This window comes from Corvus moneduloides, chromosome 5 (assembly GCF_009650955.1).
Source record: "Corvus moneduloides isolate bCorMon1 chromosome 5, bCorMon1.pri, whole genome shotgun sequence".
NCBI classification, from domain to species: Eukaryota; Metazoa; Chordata; class Aves; order Passeriformes; family Corvidae; genus Corvus; species Corvus moneduloides.
Genome location: NC_045480.1, coordinates 38,262,320 through 38,288,944, shown reverse-complemented (window position 1 = coordinate 38,288,944; position 26,625 = coordinate 38,262,320). Strand labels below are relative to the sequence as shown.

The 26,625-nt window shown below is 37.9% G+C and overlaps 1 long non-coding RNA gene across 1 annotated transcript in view; it reads left to right on the top strand.

Moving 5' to 3' along the window:
• Nucleotides 1–26,625, top strand: part of LOC116444694 — a 158,999-nt gene that overhangs the window by 43,419 nt on the left and 88,955 nt on the right. The gene's annotated exons all lie outside the window — the stretch shown is intronic.

Genomic DNA, 26,625 nt, shown 5'->3' with positions numbered 1-26,625 from the left:
AACAGCTCCTGGGAACGTTAAGAAGTCCTCTCCATCATGCAGAGGCTGAAAGAAGAAAGAAGCTGGGTCAGTCAAGCAGAGAGACACAGTTCAATGAAAAATAGGAGAAAGCATTGACAGGAATTATTTTGACCCATGACACTTTTTTACTTTCTAGAGGTAATGAAAGGGACCCCTAGAAGAAATGTATGAGAAGTTTTGTCTTCTCTTCTTGGCTGTAGAAACAGTGTCATGTTAGGAGTCCTATAAATCCAGAAATAGGCTGGAATGATTTAGGAAAGACCATATATTTGTGAAATCAGGAGGGGTGTTGTAACTGCTTCATTTTGCTTAGCAGGCTGCAGCTCCCTGAGAGCTCAGAGAAGGTTGCCTGGGGCAATGCGACCCAGTCACATCCCGCAGTCCATTTCGGACAGCCCTGCGATCTTGCTCTGGTCAGCCACCAGCATTACAACCAGTGATGACAGAGGAGGCGAAAAGGGTTTCTCATGAGGGTTGAGATGGCTTTAATCACATCTCGCCCCCCCCATGCCCAGGGGGTTCCCTGGGCGGAGTTGGGTACAGGAGCAAATAGGGAGAAACCGAGGGTGTGGCCAGGGCTAGAGCAGGGGGAACCAGGAAGGGGAACCAGGAAGGGGAACATGGTATCATGAAAGCAGTGGGTTAACACGCTACCACAGAGGGGCTTTTTTTTTTTTTTTTTTTTTTTTTTTTTTTTTTTTTTTTGGGTTTTGTTTTTTTTTTTGTAAGAACCCATTGACTTGTTCATGGAGTCTGGCAAGAAAACAAAATTGTTTCTGTACGGGGCTCCCTGTTTTCTCCACAAAATGTCCCCAGGAAGTAATAAGAGTGCTCTTCTTTACTGTAGTGTCCCAGGAGCATGTGAGTAGAGAGCAAGGAAGAGATCCTGAAAGGAGTATGAGATACAGCAAATTAGGGAAGAGGAAAGCCAAGCAGGAGCGTGGAGTTGATGGCAAGGGGATCTGTGCAGCCTGTGAGACAGAATCTAACTGTTTTTCTGAGCTGGCACTTGGAATAAATAAGCATTGGATTTGGAGACTGTTTGGGCCATCTTTTATTTTATCCTATTATGCATGTGGAGGAAGGGTTTTCCTGCTGCCCCTATGCAGGGAGCCCACAGTCAGATTAAGTTTTTATTGAGATTCTGCTAAAGGACTGTAGCATAAAATAAGCTGTTGCAGTCAGTAGTTAACTCCCTTGCATGGATTTAAAATAAAGAAAAGAATGAGTTTGAAATAGTTAATGGCCAAGGTATTGATGGAATAATCAAACTAGTTAGGAATAGACTTCTACAATTCTGTGTTATGGAGGGAAAAGCTTTTTTTTACTTGGTCTCAGTATTGTTTAGAAAACATGGGTTTTTTTTTTTTTGACACATCAAGAATGCATAGAACCTTTTCACTTAATTTCAAGTAGGCTTCCTTATTATCACTCTGCTGAAAATGCTTGAATTTATAGGAGAGCATTAAGTGAATAAGAGAGCTAGTGCTTAAGTAGAAAATATTCAGCTTGGCAGATCTAAAGAACTATTAGGTCATTCATGAAAGGAATTAGTGTTTTCCCTGAATCTTCATTTGGACATAACTTGGAAATATTTGCATCCTCTATACATCATAATGTTTCAACTCTGCTACCCAGCAAAGACAGGAGATATTTTGTTCTACCTCTTGTATGGATAAAGCTGGAAGTGACGTAGACATAACAAAAAGCAAGGAGCAGAAGATATGAATGATTGCTGTTAGTTTAAAATGAGAGTCAAGCTAAGAAAAAAAAGGCATCATTTGGATACTTCAAACGTGTTTTGAAGTTGCAATTAATAATGAATTACAAAACATTTTCTGCCTATATACTAGTACAACTAACAGATAACCTATAAAGTGGTACTGACTTCAACTAGGCCTAGACTTAGACCCTTTTAAAAATTAGACTTTCAGCAAATACAGTATATAGATTAAAATACATTCTTTTTCCTTATAGTCTTTATAGGCTTTTTTTTTGTAAAGCTCCTTTTGAGGGTGCATTTTGCAATTGCTGCTTTTTAAGTTTGCTGCAAGTTTCAGACTTATTCAACAAGTTTTCTATATAAAGTTTACTTAGAAAGAAATCTCTCCTATATAAAGTTTACTTAGAAAGAAATCTCTCCCTTTGCTACTTCAAATGCACAAACCCCATACACCGTATATGTGCTCTGGAGGAACTCCAGGAATGGTTGGATATAACGCCTTGTAGCGAACGTGTGCTTTATGAGTGACGCTTGCACGGGAGCACCAAGCTCTTGCTGGGCAGTGATGTACTTCTTAAATGAAGTACAGGGGACAACAGTGCAGGCTGCAAAATGTACTTGAAAAATAGAAACAGATTTGTTAGCTTTCTGCTATCGTGGCTACAGTGACAGCAGGTATCAATTAATTTTTGGTTATGTTGGTGAAAGCTAGTCCTGTAGCTTAGTGCATAACCAAGCTGTAAGGAACTCCCCAGACCTGCTCTTTTTTAGAGGTATGATCTGTCCTGTATTAGTCATACCTCATCTGAAAACCTTTTACGGTGTTTGCTATGAAGCGTAAGTGGTCCTGGAAGTGTCTAATACTGCTTTCCTCTGAAGAGCCAGAGGAAAGCTGCTGGATTTTTCCCGCAGTACAGTGTTGCTTTGGTAGATTTCCATCTGTTTGTTAACCAGCACATGGCGCCATCTGAAACATTCCTGTTGTCATAAAATGCCCAGCTATGATTAAAAGTTCTGTGTTGGAGGAGTAAAAGTATTTCACTGTCCTGCATAATACCAGGAAATAGAAGATTTGTGTATTTCCTTTCCATTGTCTGCTTTTTGGAACTTTATTCTTATCTCTATCTTCTCACTTTTGTGTGTAATTAAACTTCTTAGATGCAACAGTGCATACCTACCTTGTTTCTTCTTCATTCTTTCACACTCTCCTTTTGAGAGTGGTTTTCATTGGTGTTTTTCTTGCAGCACACTAGATGTTGTAATGCTGTGCTTTGAATAGTCAAAAATTATTTCTTCAAGCTATTGCAAGGCTAAATTTGTATTCCAACCTTTGTATGTATATCTGGCTTTTGGAAGCAGGAAGCAGGTTGGTTTATTGAATTATTTATTTATTCATCAATTACTAGTTATTTATGTGGTTCCAGCAGGTGGATTGAAGGATTCATTGTTTGATACACATAGAGCTGAAGAAAAGTCTTTGCTTCAGAGAACTTAACCTTTAGGATCCCCATGATATCTATCTGCAAGGTGTGCATTCTTATTCTAGCTTCTAATTCTGTTAAATTTTGCATTTGTTTTCTCATCTATAAGGCACTGTTTTGGAAACAGGTTCCCTACACACAGGCTAACAGTATCAGAGAGTTACTGCATTGTGATTTATTTTTTTTTTCCTACTTGAAACCACTCACTTCATTTGAATTTCCATCAATTCAAAATTTTCTCTTCCCTTGAGCACACTTTTTCCGTATTTTTCATTCAAAGTACTATTAATACTTTCTGATTATTCAGCAGAAAACTAAAAATGTCTCTTGAGCTACTCAGCCTGATTTAATTGGTTTTGGTGTATGGCAAGCTAAATTCAGATCTCCATTTATCAAACCCCAAGTCTCTCCCCCCCTTCTAAAAGTGAGCGGTGCTCAGGTGAAAAAAAATCACGAGACAAAAAGTCTGTTTGAGACTGTGCATAAAAGATTTTGTAACATTCGCAAGGTCACTGCAGCGCAGGAATTAAAGGAAAGTTGGTGCTTGTATTTTTGCTCCCCCCCACTTCTGTGCTTCTCTAAGCCCCTAGACTCTTATTCCTGACAGGTTTCCAGGTTTCTCTGAATTGGTTTGAAGTAATATTTTTACTTTGTTCTTTGTTTCTCCATTTTTTACTTATATGGGAACAAAGGAAAAAGGGTGGGGGAGTGCATAAGAATATAAAATATTCTTTTCTTGTGTATCAAAGACAAGCAGTATATTCAGAGGGTCAAGGTTCCACTTTTTCCTGAAGAATTTAAATTCCTAGGCCCCCTGGGGGATGTGCAGTTGAGTAACCATCACCTTAAAACCTTTGTTTCCTGTTTAAATTTAACATGCTTTACCAGTTACCTTTGAAAATCCCCTCTCCTTCTTCAAACCCCTCTAAATTCTACCTGGTAAGCTTTTCTTACTTTGGACTTCTCAAACTTCAGGACAGTTGAATCATTTTATTTCGCTTCATTTACATGCCTAATAAAGATCTGGCATGCGTGTTTGTCCTAATCTTGGCTAAATATCAATCACCTAATTGGTCACAGCTTCAGAACTTGGACACTTCTATTTTAATTCTATGCTCTTACAACCCCCCATGCTGCTGGGTCTCTTGGTTTATTTTTCTCAAAGTGGATAGAAGAAGGAAAAGGCCCTCAGATCAAAGGCTAAGAGAATTAAGATTGTCCAGCCTGGAGAAAAGAAGGCTGTGGGGTGACCTAATTGCAGCCTTCTAGTATCCAAAGGAGCTTACAAGGAGGGTGGAAGAAGACTATTTAGAAGGGCGTGTAGTGACAGGACAAGGCGGAATGGCTTCGAACAAAAGAGATTAGGTTTAGATTAGATGTTAGTTCTTTACTATAAGAGTGGTGAGGCACTGGAACAGGTTGTCCAGAGAAGCTGTGGCTGCCCCATCTCTGGAACTGTTCGAGGCCAGGCTGGATGGAGCTCTGAGCAACCTGGTCTAGTGGAAGGTGTTCCTGCTCACAGCAAGGGGGTTGGAACTAGATGATCTTGAAAGGTTCCTTCTAACCCAGGCCATTCCATGATGCTGTAATAAAGTAATTCCTCTGTGGTCTTCTTGTTGTATTCCTGTCTAGGTCACCATTAAAATGGCTCAGTAGTGTAGGAGAAAGGTGAAGTTTGGGTAAGCCTTTTAGTCATATGCAGTTATATGGAGCATACAATTGTCTATTAAGGATGCTGAATGCCACCATGGCTTCACCAAAAATAAACATTTTCAATTTTTGATACAATTTTTTTTTTGGTTGACTAAATATTTGGAAAGCATGCCATTTATTTTGGGGTGTGAGAGTGTTTTTTTTTACACTGCTGAACTGCTTCATTCGAGGTTTGTAAGATCAAAAATGCTGACATGAATAATGGAGAAGTCAAACTAACTCCTAACAGGTTGAGTTTGGGAGGAAGAAATAAATGAGAAACAATCTTTCTAGCAAACTCTCATGAGCAGAACCCCTGGAGTGGGTTGAGGAATATTTCCCTTTTCCACTTATATTATGCTGTTTATAGATGGGACTGGTTTCTCTCTGAAAATGTCAGGCCTGGCTGTTGTTTATGTAGTGAAGAGTTTGATGGCAGGAAGGGGGAGACACAGGAGCAGCACTACTGCACATTTAATCTACCTTGTGAATAATGCTTAGTTAAGGCAAAGACACACCAGGATAAAAAAAAAAATCCTTGCAATGCCTGTATGTACAATAGAAGGAAGACAGAAAATACAAAAAGGATACAAATTAGAGGCTGCACTGAAGTTGAGCGAAAGGTGAATCAGGCCCTGAGCTTGGAGATCAACATGCTGTTCAGATTTCTGGGAGATGGTGGAAAATAACTGAAATGCTTACTGGGGTAATATGCAGACAGGAAGGTAATTCTTAAGAGCTTCAGCTCATTAAGTCCATTTGTAGGAAGATTCTGGTATGGGGACTGTGTTGAACTGAGTTACACAAATTAGAGATATGTCCCAATAACTGGTGTTTTAGCTAGAATCATAGGATTGGAGATGAGTGGGTGAGCTTAGCTCATTGGAACACTTTCTCACTCACATGCTGTGCCTGGTCTGTACGCCCAGGTTGGGTCTGCTCTACAGATGCCATATGGGATGCTGTACTGCCAGGCTCTTGAGTGGGACAGGTACATCCCCTTGCAGTAAAATGCTACTGAGGTGCTCAGGAACCAACCAACTCCTAGGGGCAAGAAGAAGAGATTTGACTGGAGGTTATAATTTCTGACTATGATCCCTGTGCCTGATACAAATAGTATTTAGGCTAACTTGATGATGTTGATGGGGAGAAAATAGCTGTACCAAGGTATGCTTTGTCAGCAGCTTTGAAAATGCCAACACCACTAAAATTGCACCTCTTTGCCTTTTTAGGTACTTAAGCATGGTTTAGAAAACCATTGCATCACGTATGTGTGCTTTGTAGAGCAGTTGTGAGTATTCCTTTATAGGTCAGGGACTGTCTCGGATACTGCATCTTACAGAGAAAGCCCTTGTGTCATTTGAAGATCTAATTTGGGGATCAGTGGTAATACTGGCTGGGGCTGGCGGGTGGTGGGGGTGGAGTTCAGTAAGAGGTGGTGTTAAGTCATCAAGTTATTAGTCATAATTCCTAAGACAGTAAAATGTACAAGTCCTAATTCTAAAGATAGTAATAGAACAAAAAAGAAAACAACATTTAGGTCAATGAATACACTTCTGTTCACATCAGAGTAGAAAGCTTAATTAACTGAGTGTTTTATGTCATTTGCAAACATCATACAGACTCTGTTCAATTATACATCTGTTTTGTCAGTGCCAAGGGAATACTCAGGGCTCAGCTGATCTCCATGTCTGGAATTCTCCTATGCAGTAATCTTCTGTATTACTTTTAATTAATAATAAAGACAATAATTAAAGTGTTCTTTTATCTTAAATCCTTTGACTTGCAGGCTAAGACATCCTGACTGACACCTCTAGCCTTTGCCTATCTGCTCCCTTTAAGGGCAGTGAGGAGGAGAGGCACTTGCCAATGCCTGGGGCAGAGTGTAGGGGAGAGGCTGAATTGCCAAGGGTCTGTTCTCTGCTCTGCTGCTGCCTCCTACTTTTGGTACTTGATCTCCAAAGGAGTCCCAATCCACAGCCTCATTTGGATCTATAAACAATATAATAAAAGCCTGATATGCTTTTCAGAAAGTTCTATTATGTAGGGAGAGCCAGTCCTTGCTGCCTGCAGGCTAGATATTGACTTTTAATACAGCCCCAAGCAAGTGAAACACTGCTCATAAATAGCCTCAGGAAGAACTGACCTCAAAACACATCCTCACAACACAATCCTTCTCCCAGTTACTTTCTATTCTGAAGGGCCGGTACCTCAGTGTTGCCTTATAGCAGTGATATATTACTGCTTTCTATTGCCTTGTTTTCAGCTATTTTGCTCCTTTATGTTACAGTGCTATTGGTCCCATGCCCATCAATTCTTACATTACAATACAAAGAAGTGCATGCAATGTCCTGCTGATCCTGGGCTATTTCATTACTGCTTATGCACATCAGCTGTGCTCAGCTGCAGTGCTGGAGTTCAGAGTTTACAGTAAAATTCTTCATAAAAAGAACACAGACAATAAGAGCAGAAAGCGCTGGGTTTGTTTAAAGTAGCTTGAAGAAGTTTGCCCTCTCAGTAGTAGCCTCACCTTGGCTTTGTCTATGACCTGATGCTTGCACTGATACTGAATTAACAGTATTAATTTTCTTACTGCAGGCAAGGTCATAGTGATCAAGTGACTTAAACAGGTTTATAGTCCTAGGTACACTGACTCCTCATGCCTAATTTTTATTCTAGGCAATTTCTTCTAGACATCAAATACTCATGAAAAATCAATGTTAAAACTCTCACTGTAGATGATTTGATATTTTCAGGAAAAGAGATGAATCTGTTAGATGTATTTTAAGAAATTTGCTGAAAAAGTTACTGGGACATCACTCACTCCCCAGTTCCCAATTATTGATATAGCTATGGTTGAGGACAACATTATAGTTTTAGGACCTAAAAAAATTTTAAAGAGTAAAAGGACTAGTAAAAAATGTGGAGATACTCTCAATGCAAAATCTTCTCTGGCAAGATGAAATAAAGTTGTATCTCTATTAATACAGAAACTCACTGCACTTGAAGGGACCTGCAATACAACACTTGGCTTACTTGTTGGGCTCCTCTGTTGTTGACAATGCCCAGTAATGTCTGCAGCAAAAATGGCCTGTACATGTGGCTCCATTCATGAACTTTGTCCTTAGAGTAAGACTGATTAGAGACCTCATTTTAGGGATTAAATAAGGCATAAGTATTTAAATTGCTCTTCTCTTGCAGATAATCCAATCAATCCAGATATTTCTTTTAATATGTGTGTTTTTACCTATAATTTAATTGCAAGCAAAAATTTGTTTTGAGAAGTTAGAAAAGGAGGCAGTTCTTCCCAAAGGATCCAATTCATTTTCAGGTACTATTTTACAAATATTATTGCGGGGATGGACACGTGTGCTATCTGTCACAGGCCAAGTGGGATGTGTATTTGTTTCTGATACTACAGGCATATAGGTGGTTCTGCTCTGTCAGTACTGTATGGTAAAATTACATCTTAATTTAACTTCTTGGAGCTGGTTTGTCTACTCTCACTTAAAGTACTTTATAGGATATAGGTGTCTGAGAAGTTTGAGAAAGCTGTATTATAAGCTTATCTAAAATAGCTGTGGGCATGTTGGTGTAAGACAAGGAAGGAAGTGCAAAAGAATCAGTGAGTGATGAGTAGAGAAGAATGTTTCCATCCATTCAAGTGAATTGTCACTGCATTCTTCACTCTTTATTCATCAGCCACAAAAAAAGGCAAAAGGTAATGGAAAAAAAAAGGCAGGAAAGAGTTAAAACACTGCTTTGCTGTGCTGTAATTGATTCAGATGTATCATCCATCTTACATGGCTAACTTTTAATCACTGTGGTAAAAACATGAAGGGTTGCAAAGAAGAAACTGTTGTTTCTGCATGGAAAAGAGTTAAAGGCCAAATGGGCAAGTAAGGAATAGGCATCATTTAATATACTGGCACAGTGGATAATGCAATAGGAGGGAGCAAATATGTTGAACTAGGAAAAAGATTTGAAAATGAGAACAACTTTTGAACTTTATATACCTGGAAAAGGGGAGCAATTGTGTGAATTCAAGTCAAGTGGTACTTAAAACAGCTGGGACTGGGAAAACAGCACAGTGGAAACTGCAGTTAATTTGAATTCTATGGAGATAAGTTAAAAGAGGATTAGAGTTGTATACAGAAAGTTTTGACAGTAAAAATGTGAGTTTCAGATATATACCAAATATGGTCATGTTTTGGATGCCTGAAGGGAGTGGGTCAGGGATGTCAAAGGCCCTTGCACTCAGATGGCAGGAAAGACAGTGAAGTTACCAGAAATGAGAGGGTATATACAGTAGGGTAGAGTGTAAGAGGAAAGATAAATATTGCAAATAAGACCAGACTGGTTATATTGACAGTGAAGTGCCAACAAGACTGTGTTTGTGAGACAGCTGAAAGGCAGAATAGGAGAAAGTAATTGGAAAAGTAATTCTTTAAGTGGCCACCTACAAAGAATGCAGGAAGGTAAGTATGAGGTGCCTTAGACTAACACTTTGTGATACTGTTTGAAGTTATACCTTCAGTCTCTGGGTTTTTCACTCTTGTCCAAGAGTGAAAATCTTCTCATGGCTTGTGTTCACTATGATGCCATGGTCAAAACTAATCACTGGATTAAATATGCATGCAGATCAAAGGCTGCAGGTAGTATACACTCAGTAGTGTGTAAACTATAATGCTAATAATAAAATACACATATTAGGGATGTTTTCCCCACTTATGTCACAAGCCCCAAGAAACTTAAACTGGTCCCAAAAGCCACGAGGCATAGCATTGCATTGGTATTCAAAGAAGGAGGTGCTTTGAGGAAATCACATAGTTCAGCAAGATTTTGTCTATATTCTTGCTGAAATAATTTTAATTCAAAACCACAGTTCGTTCCTGTGGTATAGAGAATGATTTCTTTTTCTGAGGTTGGTGACACTTACTCTCTTGTAGTATGTATTTTGCTTACAGTCTTTAAACTTCATTAATTTGCCACAGATTTTGCCATTATACTGCAATACTGACTACCTTTCCTCATAAAATGCATGAATCATTTACTTATTTTCCTAAGTGGTGGTGAATAGGGAAATTAAATGCGTTAATATATTCAACTTAACTAGGTGGCCAGACCTCAAAAAGAGCCTCAATGAGTCTCAGTCAGTTGGTTAGGTTAGACAAGCATGCAGCCATTTACTTAATCAAGAAATAGTTATCTCAGTGCACAGAGGTGTGAGGGATTTTTATTTTTCATATTTTTTTAGTGCTAGTATTATGGTATTTAAGGCACTGTGAATTCATACACCTTTAGGGAGAAAGCATAAAGACTTTCCTGGTAAAAAAGCTGATAGTCTGTTATGTCTGAAGCTGTAAGTCTGCTGGTGGTCATTGCAGGTTGCTTCATGAAGTGTAACCCAATACTCTACAATAATAAATCCACCCTAATTGGAACTTGATGATCCTTGAGGGGGAAAAATGTACCCCCTGAGGGGGTGCAGTGTACTCTTTAGATCTTATTTCTAACCTTTTGGGCTCCTTGCAGATGGCAAGAATTGAAGTATTGTCGCAATGTTTCTCAGTACAGCTTCTGTAAATTAATCTGGTGTTCAAAACTAAAGCACTTGTCCCAGTAAGCCATACTTTTCAAAACAGCATTTTGGAGCTGTTTTTGATGAATATGCCTGGAGTAGAAGCAGAGATGACTGATGGTTTTGGCTGGAGTAGAGTTAATTTTCTTCCCAGTGGCTGGTATGGGGCTGTGTTTTGGATTTGTGCTGAACACAGGGCTGATAACACAGAGATGTTTCTGTTACTGCTGAGCAGGGCTAACACAGAGCCAAGGCCTTTTCTCCCTTTCATACTGCCATGCTGAGGAGGCAGGTGGGGGCTCCTGAGAGGTTGGGAGGGGACACAGCCAGAATGGGTGACCCAAACTGACCGAAGGGGTATTCCAGACCATGTGACATCATGCTTAGCATATAAACTGTGGGGAAGAAGGAGGAAGAGGGGGCACATTTGGAGTGGTGGCATTTTGTCTTCCCAAGTCACTGTTACCCACGATGGGGCCCTGCTCTCCTGGAGATGGCTGAATGCCTGCCTGCCCACCCGTGGGAAGCAGTGAATTAATTCTTTGTTTTGTTTTGCTTGTGTGCTCAGCTTTTGATTTCCCTCTTAAACTTTCTTTATCTCAACCCGTGAGTTCTGTGGCTTTTACTCTTCCAATTCTCTCTCTGATCCTATGTGTGGGCAGTGAGCAAGCAGCTGTGTGGGTCTTGGCTGCCTGCTGGGGTTACAGATGACAAATACCATACACCTTAAAACCAAATTACTTATGGAATATCTGGCATAATGAATACAAGAACTTAGCTAAAAAGAACTTAACATTTGAAAGAAAAATATTTTTTGCCAGAGAAATTCTAACAGTTCTTCCAAGCACGAATCAAACCCAAGCATTTAACATCTGCAGTATAATCTTTTTCTCCTCTAAATTATTTTGATCTTTCCAAAGTGCAGTGCAAAACATTGATAGGTTAAAAATGGGCCTGTGTCCTAAACAGAAAGTGGGATGGAAGAGCACAGTAATAAAGGGAAGAAAGTAATGCTTCAGGTTTTATGAAGAGCAACATGAAATGCCTGACCAAAAGAGCTAAGAACTGGAAAAATTGTTTGAAGCAGAGGAAATATGAAAAAGGTGGGGAATGAAGGTAGAAACTAAAGTCTGTGCACCACTGAAATGGATACTTTATTTGGATGCCTACTATTTTGGTTTTTCTTGGGCAAAAATAAGGTGGTGCTGGCCTGGGGCTTGGCTTTTTACATGTTAAAGGTCAAAAAAGAGATATAAATGTCATTTAGGATCTTCCCTTGTCTTAAACTCAATTTTTATTATTATCTTCTTCCAAAAGGTTTCTATCAGCTTTACTGTATTTTAAACATTTCAACAATATGAGGAAGGGTGCTTTAAATGAAAAATTTGTGATGATGGTATGTAACGTAATAAATCTTGTTTTGTAAGTTTACGCTTAGAGGATTATATACCTGCAAGTTCCTCTACAAGTATCAACCTTTGAAAGAATTGTCACATTATTTTAATTATCTCACAGGTATCCTAGGGAAAAAATAATGTCACCATCATAGATGAAAAAAATTCTGTATTTACGTGAGGTTTCTTCAGAGTTTTTCAGATAGAAGAGGGAGAACTCTTCACAAAAAGCGCTTTGTTGTCGTCATCTGTCAAATTGACTGATCAAGTTTGGGAGATACCTTATAAATTGGTTTTGTCCTGCACTGTGGTGGTATTCTTTTTTTGTGGGTGATTTTTTATTTTTTAATTTTTTTTGGTAAATGTTTCCTATGATTTGTAAGTTTTCTTAGAGATGTTATGGTGGTCCAAAATATTCCGTAGCTAAATAGTACTGAATTTGCCTTGAGCCTGGGACAGAGTATTTTCTAAAGCCAAACCTTTTAAGATTGGAAGAGAATATGTGGTAATTAGATTCTAAAGATTGCATACTAAACCCAAACTTTGTCTCAAACAGTGCTAAGATCTATTTGTTATAAAATGTTATCTTCCTTATTGCTTTTAATTGTTTTGCAGCATGTGAATCCAGAGTGCAATTAGATATTGGCCACATCATTTTTTCATTGTTATTAAAAGTATATGCGTGAATGTGATTGGTAATTCTGTAGTGTTTAAAATCATACTGTCATGGGAAGTGTCATGCTTTTGCTTCATAACCAGACAGTGTATGTTTTCAATAAAAACTTATTTAGGAAAGTACAATACATTCATCCTTGATATTTAAGCATATTCACATTGCAGAATGATTAATTGTATTCAGCCTTTTCATCTACTTCTGATTTTTCAGGGGACATAATTGGATGCAAATTGGCCAGTGTTAATCATTAGATACCACTAATTAAAAACAGAAGCTGTAGGTAATGGTATGATTATTGGTAGAAATAAATGAAGCAGATCAGGTAACACTTTTCTTCAGGGACTCATGACTTGTGCCTGAGCCTCATTAAATTCCAACATGTGAAGGTGCCCTGCTGGTAGAGGCTGCAGGAGAGCTGTATTTATAAATAACTTAAAAGTAACATAGGAGGGCAGTGCCTGAAAAAGGAGGTGTGGAACATTTCTGTGGCTCAAGGACTTAGCAGTTTAATGAATTAGAAACTTTAAAAAAGCCTTTTAATTAGGTGAAAACTGGTTTTGCATAACAAAAAGCCAGCTGAAAGAGAAACTAAGGGCATTTATTTTCTGACAGTGTTTCTGAAGCATACTGAAATGTCATGTTCTGAAAACTCAGTGGGTATTTTTTTTCTCCAGAGAATTAATTTCATACTTTGCCTTTTAAAACTGTCTGTGATGTTAGATGACCTGTACACTGACTGAAGTGGAGGCTCACTGAAAAAACTGTGATAAATCATTCAAATCAATAACAGTGCTTTGTGCGGGGATTCAGAGGAGATAATTTCCTCATGAAGAATCTTCTGACTTAGCTTTTAAATTACACTGATGACCAATGAACCCTTTCAGTCCAGTGCTTTGGGTTTTTTCTATCGTAATCACCAAAGTTCCTCAGGAATAAATGGTAGTAATAACTCCCTTTAAGGGATTCATACAGTGATGGAGAACACCACTTACATGATTCAAAATACTCATACCAAATAAAAGATACTAATAGTAGGTACTGCATGCTGTTTAGTCTTATGGACGGAATTAGTGAATCAGGTGTTTTTTGGGGAGAAAAAGAGCCATGAATGAAAACATTTTAACTATCAGTATTCCTTCCAGTTCCCCACCAATGCAATGTTCACCATGTGATGATGGCAGCGACTGGGAGCTGCCATCCCTGTTTTCTGGATGCATGACTTCTCTCCAGCAGCTTTGCTCTGCCACTGGTCTTTTCTGTCTGCCAGCTGGAGTGATGTACCTGCCCAGATGGCAATGCCCCAACTCTTTGGAAAGAGAGACCAAGGATGGAGATGTAACAACCAGAATTAGGACCTAAGCTTAGAGATGTGCATACCACAATTTTACACATGCACCACATTTCATCTTTTTGATAATGGCTGCTCTTATATATACTTAGAGTTGCAACTACTACTGTGAAATCAACATCATATCACCACTTGTTCATAAACATAAAGGATGGCTTCAGCAAAAAAGTTATACTGAAAATAGATGGTTTAAATTTGATTGTTACTGTTTTAATGGCATAAATTCTATTATATCCAGTGACTTTAATATCTACACAAATAACTTTCTTTTTCAGGGCCACATTCTTGTGTCTGAAAGAAGTATTTTATATGGCAGGATGCTCATCAGATCTGAACAAATACTGGGTTAGTTCCAGAAGTACCAAAGCCAAAAAGAATATAAATGTAAGCAGTTTCTAGGACTAGTATCAAATCACAGAAGGATATTTTTACACTGCATAACTGCTGTATTCACAAAATAGAGGCCATCAGAAATACAACTCTCTGCATACTACTACTACATTTCAAAACAGTTGGATTGTTTCATAATGGAAGTCCAATTAAGCTTAGAGTTACCTTGCTTCTAACAGATGAACTTCAATAGAAGTGAATTAAATTTTACTAAACTGTATGGATAGATTTTTTTTTAATGAATGTGAAGCCTACTGAATACATCATTAAGTATTTTTAAGAGATAATACTGTCCTCTGAAATAGTTAATAGAGTGGATAGACTGAAAATTCTCTTTTTCAATTTGAATGTCAATTGTAAATCCAAAGTCTAAATGTTTTTGTAAAAAAGGATGGTCTGAAAGGAAGAGTATGTATTCAGTGGGGCACTAATAGAAAAATTGGAAAGTGTGTATGAATAGATGTATCAAGTGAGTCAGGGATAAGATACTTGCCTACTGAAATATTGTGAATCAAGTGCTCTTATTTAAATTACATCTTCCACCTGGGTTTTCATGGTTACAAGAAATACAGCATTATTTATTGCCAGCTATTTTGAGAATGGTCTGGGAGTTACCCTGAATCACAAGTTAGTACAAACCAAGAGTATCATGTGAACATTTGGAAGGGCTGTGTCTAGGTAAGGTTTTAGCTGCATGGGAGTGATACACTGTTTTAGCCTCAGCTCTGTGCAAGAGATGGACGGACTGATTAAGGAGAGCTGAGTAAAATGAGTAGAGGTTGGGAAAAAAGCACTGGCCTAGAAAGACTTGTAAAAGAAGAGAGAACAGTTGAAAGTCTTTGAGTATTCTGGTGCTTACAGGATTGTGATAAAGAAAAGTAGATGATATATACACTATGGATTAGAAAACAGATAACGTAGTTGATTTGCACTTCACAAGGATGTTTAGATGACAGACTAAAACCCTTTTTCAAATGAAGAGTTAAAATAGACGGTTCTGCACTGGAGATCTTGGAGCAGGTTGCACTGTTAAGGAATGACATAGCTATAACTAAATGTGTTTTAAGGCAAGGGACTAGATTAGGTCAGACTGTGACAGTGTGGCTATTGATAGTCTTTATGACATCGAAAAGTAGTTCAGAAAAATGACTGTACAGCACAGAATCTGTATAGAACATGTTAAAAAGCAGGTACACAAATATGCTGTATGAACTAGGAAATTTAAAAATGGGGGAAGCCAAAAGTCATCAACCTTCAGAATATAGTACAGTATTAATTCTGTTGTAATAAGAAGATACAGCGTCCACCTGCCAACAAAAAGAAGCCCATCTTAGGAATAGATAACTTATTTCTAATTTGATTTTTGGAAGTCTAACGCTCTAACACTTTAAAATAATTTCTCTGTAAACACATACATTTTTAAATAACATGTAGAGTATGTAATTTTAAAAAGTATGCTAAAATTCCAAGCTCTTCATGGGGAACCAACCAGTGCCATAGTGCAAAATAGGGCTCTACTTTACATTTGTTAGCATTTCCTGTTCATTCCATCTATATATGTGCAAATAACTGTACTGGTGTAGATGAGGCACTTGGTGATATGGTTTAGTGGTGAACATGGTGGTGCTGGTTTGATGGTTGGACTTGATGATCTTAGAGGTCTTTTCCAACCTTAATGATTCTATGATTCCATGATATTAATCTTGCAAATGTGTGAGCTGTGAGATGTTAATTGATTCCTACTACTGTGTTATCTAATACATCTTTATACTAAATGCATGACAATTCCAGAGCCTTATGCTCTTGAAGGATCTTGAGGGTCCAGGGTATGATTGTAGGCTTGGGGTAGTATGGGGTGGTCACAGCAGGGATTTGTGTGAGATGGTGGTCTGCCACCCCAATAAAGCTGTTTCTGCTGCGTGGGCTTGCTGCTTCCAGGGGTGTGTGGAGGGAGGAGCAGCACCTTGGTGGTGTGCACTCTGCCTTGGGGAGAAGGTGGCCAGACTGTGTGGAAGGATATCTGCCAGAGTTACCATTTTAGAAATACAGATATACAGTGTTTGGTATGTTTGTATCAAACTGTGGGGGACACCTTGCTGGCAGATACCTCTGTTTCTTATCCAGGCATACTCTTGGTAGCTTCTGCTTTTTGTGCTGTAGTTGCCTTCAGGTGCTGTGGGATGAAGAGCTGACAAATAGTCCTTTGAACCAGACTGTGTGTGCTGTCTTGTATCAAAGAACATCTGACCAAGGCACAAGCATATTTTCCTTTCCGGGGCTTCACAAGTAGAAAGAAAGTTTACTTCAGCTCTTGCTCTGAGTCCCATCAGTCAGGAGTGTTATAGTAGCCCAAAGGATGGGTCCTCTGCCTGCCTTAGCTTATTCCAGTGGCATTGCAATAGAACCCGTGAAGAAAAATGATCCGGGCTCTCATTCCAGGGTTGATCCCTCTAAGGGGTCTATCCCCCAAGTTCAACCATTCAGGGCAGCTCAACATTCAGGACATCTATGCCAAGTAACACTGGAGTGGCACTACCTACTCTAAGCCATAATGGACACACCTTCCAATATTTTTCACTTTCAGTACAGAGCAAGTGCTGATGCAAATGCTGTGCAAATGGCATCTGTGACTTGATGTTCTTTGCACTGGGCTTCACCCAGCTGTATTTCCCCCATACTGCTGTGTAAATGAGAAATTTAGAGTTCTATTAGCCTGCCATAGTGAATAGACATGTTACAGCAATGCAAAAGATGTCTAGAGCATGATCTGCCCACGAGGCCTGCTACTAGATTTTGCCCCAGAAAATATGTCAAAGTAGCAAGGAACTGTTAACACACAAAAAAGCAGAAAACTCTATCCTTTTTGTTCCTCCCAGCAAGCTTGTCTGTTGAACCCTGCCCATAAGCAGACTTCTCTGCCTATGAATAAAACCAGTTTTTAATTTTCATTACAAGTTAAAGACAGTAAGTAAAAATGCACCGTTGAAGTGAATACTGATCAGTTCTTCAACATGCAAACTCAATACTGTCAATGCAACGAAACATTTTTGGTGTGAACAAAGCTGTTGGTGTGTTTTATATCTACATGGTCAGTGTAACAGCTGCCACTTTTCAGGTGGCAGTCTAGAGTTAAATAGGCTAATGAGTCAATCCATCATCATTAGAAATCAATGGAAAGGCTTCCACTGGCTTAGTGAATAACTTCATCAACTGTCATTGTAGCAAATGCTCTTGACCTGTGCATTCAGAAGAACAAAGTAATGAGCACATTCTGCCACTCCCATTGAACCCTTCAAGCACATCTGGTCTGTTCCCATTGTACAGAAGACTTACCCAGGGGAGAATGAAGCTTCAGTGTGCCCCATTGAACCCTTCAAGCACATCTGGTCTGTTCCCATTGTACAGAAGACTTACCAAGGGGAGAATGAAGCTTCAGTGTGCCTCTCTGAAACACTGCCAGTCTGCACATACCAAATTGGGAAAGGCAAGTAGTAGCTCCTTTTGTTGTGAGATCACCAAAAAGGTAGACAAAGTCATGTTTGGTTTTTCCAAGCAGGAACCTGGGTAAATCCCACACGGATTGTATGAGGTTTCATAAACGTATTTTGCTTGCAGTTCTTCTGAATTGTATAGTGCTGCTGAATGAGCACTAGAGTCACCCAATACATGTTTCAGTTTTCTGTTGCTTCTATGACCTATGACTCTCTCCAATTAAATAATATGCATTAATTAATCCTTATTTTTGTTATATAATAATCCTACACGGTTTTTCTGTAACTGTGAAGAACATTATTCTGGATTTTATGGGTGATGACAAATATGCCCTAAAGCTTATTTCAAGTGGTTTTCTAGAATAACCTGCCAATTTCATGTTTTCTGTGCCTTTGCTCTGAGTAAGACAGTATTCTCTTTCTCAAAGTCCAAAAGCTTGTATCATCCTGAGTGCTCAGCATGTTTGAGTTTTTCTGAAGAAAACTGCAGTGGCACTGTTGGTGGCATGAAACACTTAACACTTCTTGGATGTGATGCGTGGCTTTATGCACCCTGTCATTTTTGCATAAAAATCATTAAGATGTGTTACTATGTCAGCATCATAAAAGACCTACCTTGTCTTATTGTGACCTAAGAGTTGATACATGTTGTTCAGTAGCAGGTCTGATTGAATTTTTCATGCGCTCAACAAAGACTTTATTTACATTTTGTGAATTTTTAGAAGAAGAATTCAGTTTTTTTAACTCATATAATTAATGCCTCAATCTCAGAATTTCAAATGTGTTAGACACAAGAGGGGAAAGAAAGATGGTGCCAGTCTTATGTCAAACATAATTTTTTCTTCTTCTCCTTTCTCCTTCCACTTTCATCAGGACTCATTTTTGTCACAAACTGCACTGACTTTTTCTGACATCGCAATGGCTCAGGTCAAAAGAAAGTGGGGGAGCAAAAGAGCTGTGGAAAAGCACTAAAGCCCTGAAGTGGCCAGGAGCTGAGATCCTGCTATGTGAATCCTGCAGGTCCTCCTTTCACCTGGCTCTCTGCATTATTTCTTTCTCCACCTAAACGAAGGAGAGGGAAAAAGAAGGGAGTAGGGTTCTTTCCAGTTTCTTGTTTTTAACATATTTGTGGTTGTGTAATGTGATTGGTATGAATGTGTCGATGGACTTAAACCTGAAAACATATATTAAAAGAGGAAAAAATGTGGGACAATAGAATGTAAGTATCAAAATACATCTTGTTGTAAATGCAGCTAACATTTCAATGTTAATAGCCTACCTCATAACTGGAACTGTCTCAAAATGACAGATTACTGATGATTAGGTTAAAATCAAGTTAAGTTTAAAGGCTTGGATCTTTTGATAATTTTTTCTGCAGATGAGAATCTCAATATTGCACCATCTATAGCCCTTCCAATTTTGTGAAAATGTCATTCTTTTGAAGTGCAAATAGCGGTGATTTCTTTGCTTTATCCACAGTAATTAAAACAGGGCTTCTTTGCCCTGCTGTATATGTACATCCTCTATTTTATCTTTCAGCAAATCTGTTTTACTGCGATAGCCTTGTAATTGGGAGTCTATGCTTATCTACCCGGTGCCCTTCTTTCTTCTTTTTTGAAGATTGTAGTATTTAATGCTTGAGGTTGTTTCAGAATTTTGGAATTTGTATCTGTGGATAAATACAAGTGAGTTTTCCAGCTTTAAAAAAAAGCAGCTTTTTGAACTATATTAAACACTCATAACATTAAATTTACGTCATTATTAAATAATCAATACGTGCAGTTTTAATCAGCAGAAAGTGGTACCGCAGGTGTCCTGTTCTGATTTCCAATAAATTGCTGTTTAAGCTCCTGTAGATTTCATACTTTTGGCAGATACAATATTGGGTGAAATATTTCATGAGATTAATGAATTTATTTATGTTTTCTTTTGTTTATATTTTTAAACAAAGCTCCCTTTCTTTTATATGTCAGCAAAATTAAGCTAGCTGTATCTAATTTCAGACATGAACCAGCATGGCCTCTTTTCCATGCAAATTTAATTCAGTGTAGTGTATATAATCCATAACTCAGAATAGCATAACAAAAAAAGCCATCAGAGATTTCCATTATGAATAAAATAGCTGCTAGATAAGGTAAATATTCAGGACAGATGATAGCGGAAATTAAAATTTTATAATTGACCTTCTACAATTAAATTCTAAATTGAGAAAGACTTTCTTCCCATTCCATCTATTCTTCATAGACACCATTTATTACAGCTTTGTGTAACTTGTAGAGGGGAAAATTTATTAAAGGGTTTTTTTTAATGGATTATTACGATGCAAATTGCTGCTTGTAGTGTGTGGTGTACAATGCTGCTAAGAAAGAAGTTAATCAGAAGAAGAATGGACAGCTCAGTGGACTATAAATGGGAGAAGATGCCTTTTATTTGTAAGGAAGGCCAGTTTAAAACTGGCTATGTGTTGGCAATCTCATTTATTTTCCAGTAAAGACAAAAATCACCATATATGATAAAAATGATCACTGTTCATGACAGCAATCTCTTTTCCTGATTAATTCCTTGTAGGGAGCACAGATTAATTAGTAATACCAAATAAACATTACATGACGTGTCCTGTGTAGTCAGAAAGTACCTTTGCTCTTTGAATGTGTAAAAAGGAAAGAAAAAGGGAAACAAGAGCTTCCCAGCTCATGTTCAAAGAGGAGTGCCTGTGATTGCATAAACCCCAAAGAGAAGGCGCTATGTTTTTTTTAGCATGTTGTTTTTTGTTGTGTTTTTAAGGGCTCAGTGTCTTTCCTTCTTAGGTCCTGTATGTGCATAGAGCACAAATGACCATTCTAATGACCTTCTATAGTTTTGTGCTTCTTGGTGGCAATTTTAGGGATAAGCAAATCATGGGCATGAAAAAATTCTTGGGGAAATGTGAGTGGAAGAATAATTGGTACTGAAAGCAGTATATGGAGAGGCACTTCTCACATTTGGAATGGAGGCAGTCTTTAGAGGCAGGGGAGCATGATGGAGAGGACAGATGCATACTGGAAAGGAATACAAGAAAACTGAGGCCAGGGGGAATATAAAAGGAGAAAAGTGAAGTTTCACCATACTGATCTATTGGAAATGATACCAGAAGACTGGATTACTGGGTAACTCTGTACTGTGGACAAGAAATGCAAAAATACCTGATGCAGTGCTAGAGCTATGAATCTGTCTTGCTTTTTTGATTTTCTAGAAATTCAAATTTTCAGTTTTGCATAAAGACTTTTCTACCTCCACCTCATCCATTACCTTCATCTCTCTCAGATGTGGAAATAGGGAATATGTATCAGAAAGCACCAGCCACAGAAAAAGATAGCAACTGTTGTTTAATGGAATGAAATAAGGCAGTAAGTACTGAATAAATAAATCAAAAAGTAGCTGGGAGTTAGACATACTATAAGAGCTGTCTGAATTGTGATGCTTTCTTTGCATACTGTTTTGCCTGTGTTTGCCTGAGAACGTAGGTGCTTTAATGAAAAAGTAAATGAAAACAGGGATTCTCAAGTTCTAACAGGCAAAGGGAGCTTGTAATGTAACTTACACTATGTCTTTTCTCAACAGTAACTCTTGCATAATTTATTGTTCCCTCTATTGTTTCCAGAAAAGAAAAAACTTGCATATTCCTATCATGTTAGATGTATATGCTTACTGAAAAATCTGTACATCAATACTAATTAGTCATCTTTACTTACAGGCTAACTTACAAGACACTAAATTTCCTTTTCATCATGATGATGCTCCTGCTGTCATTAAGGAAAAGTCTCTTAATGAAATGTGAACACCCCAGAGTGCTGGCCTAGAGTGTCTTTGAGCAATGGCTCAGAGCATTACTGTGTGATGTCCCTGGAGTAAAGAAGGCAGTGAGGAATTCACTCTGCAGCTGGGGATGCTGGGAGCCCTGCTGTCACCCTGCTGTCACTCTGCTGGCTCTTGTGGGCTTGCTGCTGCACTTACATTTCTGATACTAATTAAGACATGGTCTTATATATATGGGACTATACTATAAATGTTACATAGTCTTACTATAGTTGTGGTTCATTGGAGGACCTTTTGCAAGACCACAGATTAGCAAAAATAAGAATTTTGTTGTGTTGGATTTACAGTTCTTATGCTGCTCTGTATTTTGATGCACATAGGGCATAATTTCTTGGGATAAATTTTGAGATAGTACAAATACAGATTTAGCTGAGAAAGCAGAGATCTTTTCTCCTCACTGAGAATTATTCTTAGGAGTGATATCTCTGGTATGAAAATGCAAGACTTTTTTGTTGTTGTTTGTTTTTAAAAGTAGCAAAAAGCACTCTCCCAGTTTAATAAACCTTATGAAAATCCTGTTTTGAACATACATCAAAAATTCATACATTTACAGGTATTTGAAGTATACAGGTTTAAGTATCCATTAAAAAAAGAAAAAGTTTAATCAGTCAGCTTTCTTAAAAACAGCCAAAGAGGTTTACTGACCTGAAGGGAAAGAAATCTTCAGTTCTAGAACCATTAGGGAAACTCTCTGCTTAGTGTTGACTGTTCTGGAAAGCTGCTAAAGATACTGAAAAGAAGTTTATCTTGGAAACCACTCTGTGATAGCAAATATAGCAGTTCAATTTTGAATATGTAGAGGTATCTGTGATTAATGATTTACATTGTTTTGATATGTATCCTACTCTTTTTTTTTTTTTCCAGTGCAGTCTTACTGGTAGTGGCAAGAAAGAAGTCAAAGATATCAAGAAAAATAGCTAATTTAGACATTGCCAAACTGAAAAAATAGAGGAAGAGTTATGCTATTACAAGGAGAATGGAAGTTATTCATTAAAAGTTTTTAACATTTTTTTCTCATTGCAAAATTGACTTGAAAGAGTAATAAAATACAAGAGCTTACTGAGTTTTTTCTTGAGTACAATCATCTAGGCTTATTGTCAAAAACTTGTAAATATTGGACAGGCGATGCCTTGGCTGGAATAATCTGCAAATCCCTGCTTGAGGGAACCCAGGAGACCAAGGAATTGAAATAATGAACCTGGTGTGTTAACAATGACAGGCCATTAAAGAGCAACACATTTATTACGTGGCAGTTTTGGGCCATCCGAATAAGATGCTGAGGGTTAGGCTCATGCTGTGCACGCGTGAGCCATAAATAAGTCTCTCCTGGCAGTGGTTGTCTGGTATGTCACAAAAGTGAATGACTGGCTCTGAGGAGCAAAGCAGGGAGCTTGCAGAGCTGCGTGAGGTCCTGCCTTTGCAGCTGTGCAGCAGTACTGGAGTAACTCGCCTGGTAGGGGTGACTAGTCTGTGGATACTATAGCTCATTGGGTTGATGTTCTTTGTCCTTTGGGAGGAAGAGGCACGGTAATGTATAAATTGCTTAGGAATTTATATTTTATTTCATCTAACCTATTGCAAAATGTGGGCTGAGTTAGGATGGTAGGAAGTGATACTAATAGACAGTGGCTAAAACATGGCTGAAATCATTACTTCTCATTACTTCTGTCGAGTGACAACAGTGGATTGTTCATCCCTGCTCATTTCTAAAATTAATAAGTAAAAATTACTCTGCATTCTTGCTCTCTGAATGATGACTGAGGTTTTAACCATCATTTAAGGCTTCTAAGCCAGTGAAACAGAAACTTCTAAGTGGGTCTGAATGACTCAATAGTATTATGTGTGCAACTTACAAATGACCTTCAAAATGTGAATGGGATACAAGAACTGTTGGATACTGCTTTTTTAATGACTCTTTTCTTCTTCCTGAATAGCATGTTCCACAATTAGATCGCTCCCTGGTTAGTATATTGACATAACACTTTTATATGCTTAAAGCTGAGAACAGCTAATATGTACAACAGCATTCATTTAATCATTTAACTAAATAATTATATCCCCAAGAAACAGCCTGATGTGATGACATGCCAAAGATGACAGAACTTTTAAAATCTGCAGTGATTTAATTAAATAAACACATTTAATATTTGCATATAGAGATTATATTATTTATAATTAACTTTCCAAATAATTTATTTTGCAGCCTGTCAATTTTCTCCGTATCATTCTGCCTCTTTGATAAATCCGGTCACATTTGACAGCCAGAATCTGGCATTTAAATATGACCATAGCAGACAGAACAATTATTCTTTAAAAAACATATCCTGAGTGACATATTAAAAAAATCTTAAAATCAGTGCCAACAGCCACTTTTGCCTATAGCAGTCATAGATCTGGCCATTTTGAGGCCAAACACACTTTATTACTATTTACTGTATTCTGATTAATTTTATCCACAGCTTAAGGAGAACTAAACTCTCTGGATGCCTTCTCATATGAAGTAGTAGTCAGGAAACCTTACAGGCAAGAGAAAAATTTATCTTTTTAATGTTAACAGTCAGTGAAGGTGTAAATTCTTTTTAAGTGACTTTAAATTTATAGCAAAGACCACATACAATCTTATTTTTTTTTATCATCACTCCATCTCACTACCTAAATTCTTCTCTGCCTCTCCAACTGAGTTGTTGATCTTTTCTTCTGGCTTTCCTAAGAAACACAAAGGAATTTTACTATGTGACTCTTCTACTTTTACTGTTTGTGTTCACTCAACCTCTTCTCAAGCATGGAAAATGATGTGTGCTTCTTTCTTGTGAGTAGATTTCAGTAAAAGCCCAGTTCAAGTTGCTTGAAAGGTTATAGTACAGTGAGAATTGAATCTCTCCTTATCAAATTGCCTTCATCCTGCTTCATCCAGGTATGTCCATCATAATTTTTCCTACTGTTCGACTTCATGACATGACCTTGTTCTCTGTTGTCAATCCACTTCCAATAAGCAAGGAAGCATGAAAGAGAATTGCATGTGAAAATAGACAGGGGAGGGGCATACAGCAAAGTGGAAGCTGTTCTGGAATCAGTGTTTCTCCCTTCCACCCTCATTATGCATCAACTTGCTACTGAAATTATTAAAGTTAGATGCTATTTTTTTTTCTGCCTTTTTTTTTTTTTTTTTTTTTCCTGAATGGCCTTATGGCCATATAAACTTCATATTCAGTGTTCCTAAAATGTTGATGCTAAGTGTTGAGAGATACATGCTTTCAGGATTAAATATAGAATGCAGAGGAGGACTAGTTAAACACAATCTTTAATATCTGGACTCAAGGTACAAGTTCTACACCAAAAGTCAAGTCGTGGTTTCGACCAGACATACATTTCCATGACTTAATCAAAGAAAAAGCAAGTATATGGCTAGTATGGATGCCTGGATGCTTTTGCCAGCAACTGTTCTCTCAAGAACTCTTCTTTTCATCATAATTGTTACTCTCCAGTTGAATAGAATATAGGGTCCTGGTGGGCTGTTGTGGGCAGTCCCTCCCTATTATACGCGTTCTACTTTTGCTTAGTTGTGGTTTTAGGCACAACACTGCTGTTGACATCTTGGTTACCATTTTCGTGTTGGGATTGAGCCACAAAGTGGTTAGTATATGTTAATATTATTAGAGATAGTACTCAGTTCCATTTGCTTAGAAATCAAACACTTTTTTTCTGAACTGAAACTACTTTTAACTAAACGTTGTAGTATTTCTCTATTCTGCATCTCTACCCAAAGGTATATTCATTTTCTCTAGGTGTATCTGATAGCAATACCATCCAAACATTGCTGGGTGTGATGAGATGCTTTTTTAATGTGGGTCCACTGATTTTACTGACAATAAAAAGAAATATAAAAAGTTAAGCTGTTTTGATTGCCTAATGAAAAAATATTGGCATCCTGGCTGCAGAAAAGCTTTCTGCTAATAAACAAATAAATAGCCTAACTGAATTGGAAAAATAGCCATGATTTAAAGGTTCAGTTTCACTGAAGTACCATAAGTCTTTTGGAAGTGATGGAGCAATCTTGTGAAACCTAAATCTTATCTGTGATGGCTTCTATTCAGATATTTAGTGTGTGAAATACTCATCTTGTCAGAATCATGATGGATTTTTATGTAGAATGTTGCTGTAAGGAGCTGTATTTTTTGACTGTCAGGTGAAAGTGTGGTATATATGCAAGCTGATTTTGTAAAGCAACATCTGTTTGCTTTTTAGGGCCTTATTCTGGTAAAAGCCTCTGCAAAGTCATAAAAAGAGATTAATTTAGGGTAAAGCTCATTCCTTTTAACACAGCCTAAAGACAATAATTAAACTTTTCCAAATGGAAAGAAATTCACTCAGAATAGTTATGGTAAGTGAAACATCCTGATGTGGATGCACATGTCAGTTGTGGCAAAATAGACTTGGCCAGGTTAAAATTGTACCGATACAAATCTTTACATCAAACCTCGATCCAAGATTTCTTATATACTTTTTTAGAACATTTATTCACCTTTTAATCTGTGTCTTGAAATTTCTTCTATTTCTAAGCAAACTCACTGGAGATGGATGTTATTGGACAATTCTCTGGGGCTTTCATGTTTGTTGAGAGTCTTCTGAACTTGCACAAGCTCCTTGGTATTTCCATATTCAGTTGATGCTCATAGATACACTGAGCAACAAGTTAAGTTTTCTATTACTGTGATTTCCATTATTCTGTCAAACTACGAAGCAAATGTGGCAGATTAAAATGTAGGCAAAGAAGGAAGGGTATGATCCAGACTCCAGTGAAGCCAATGGCATTTTATTTTTATTTAGGGAGGCAATTTTCGATTAACTCAGGCCATCCATAAAAACCAGATGTAAAAGTTAAATGGGAATTGGTACTTTCAGGTATTGATATCTTGCTCTCACTGAATCCCATGTCAATGAATTCTAGTACAGTTCCCAAGTATTTGCGTGAT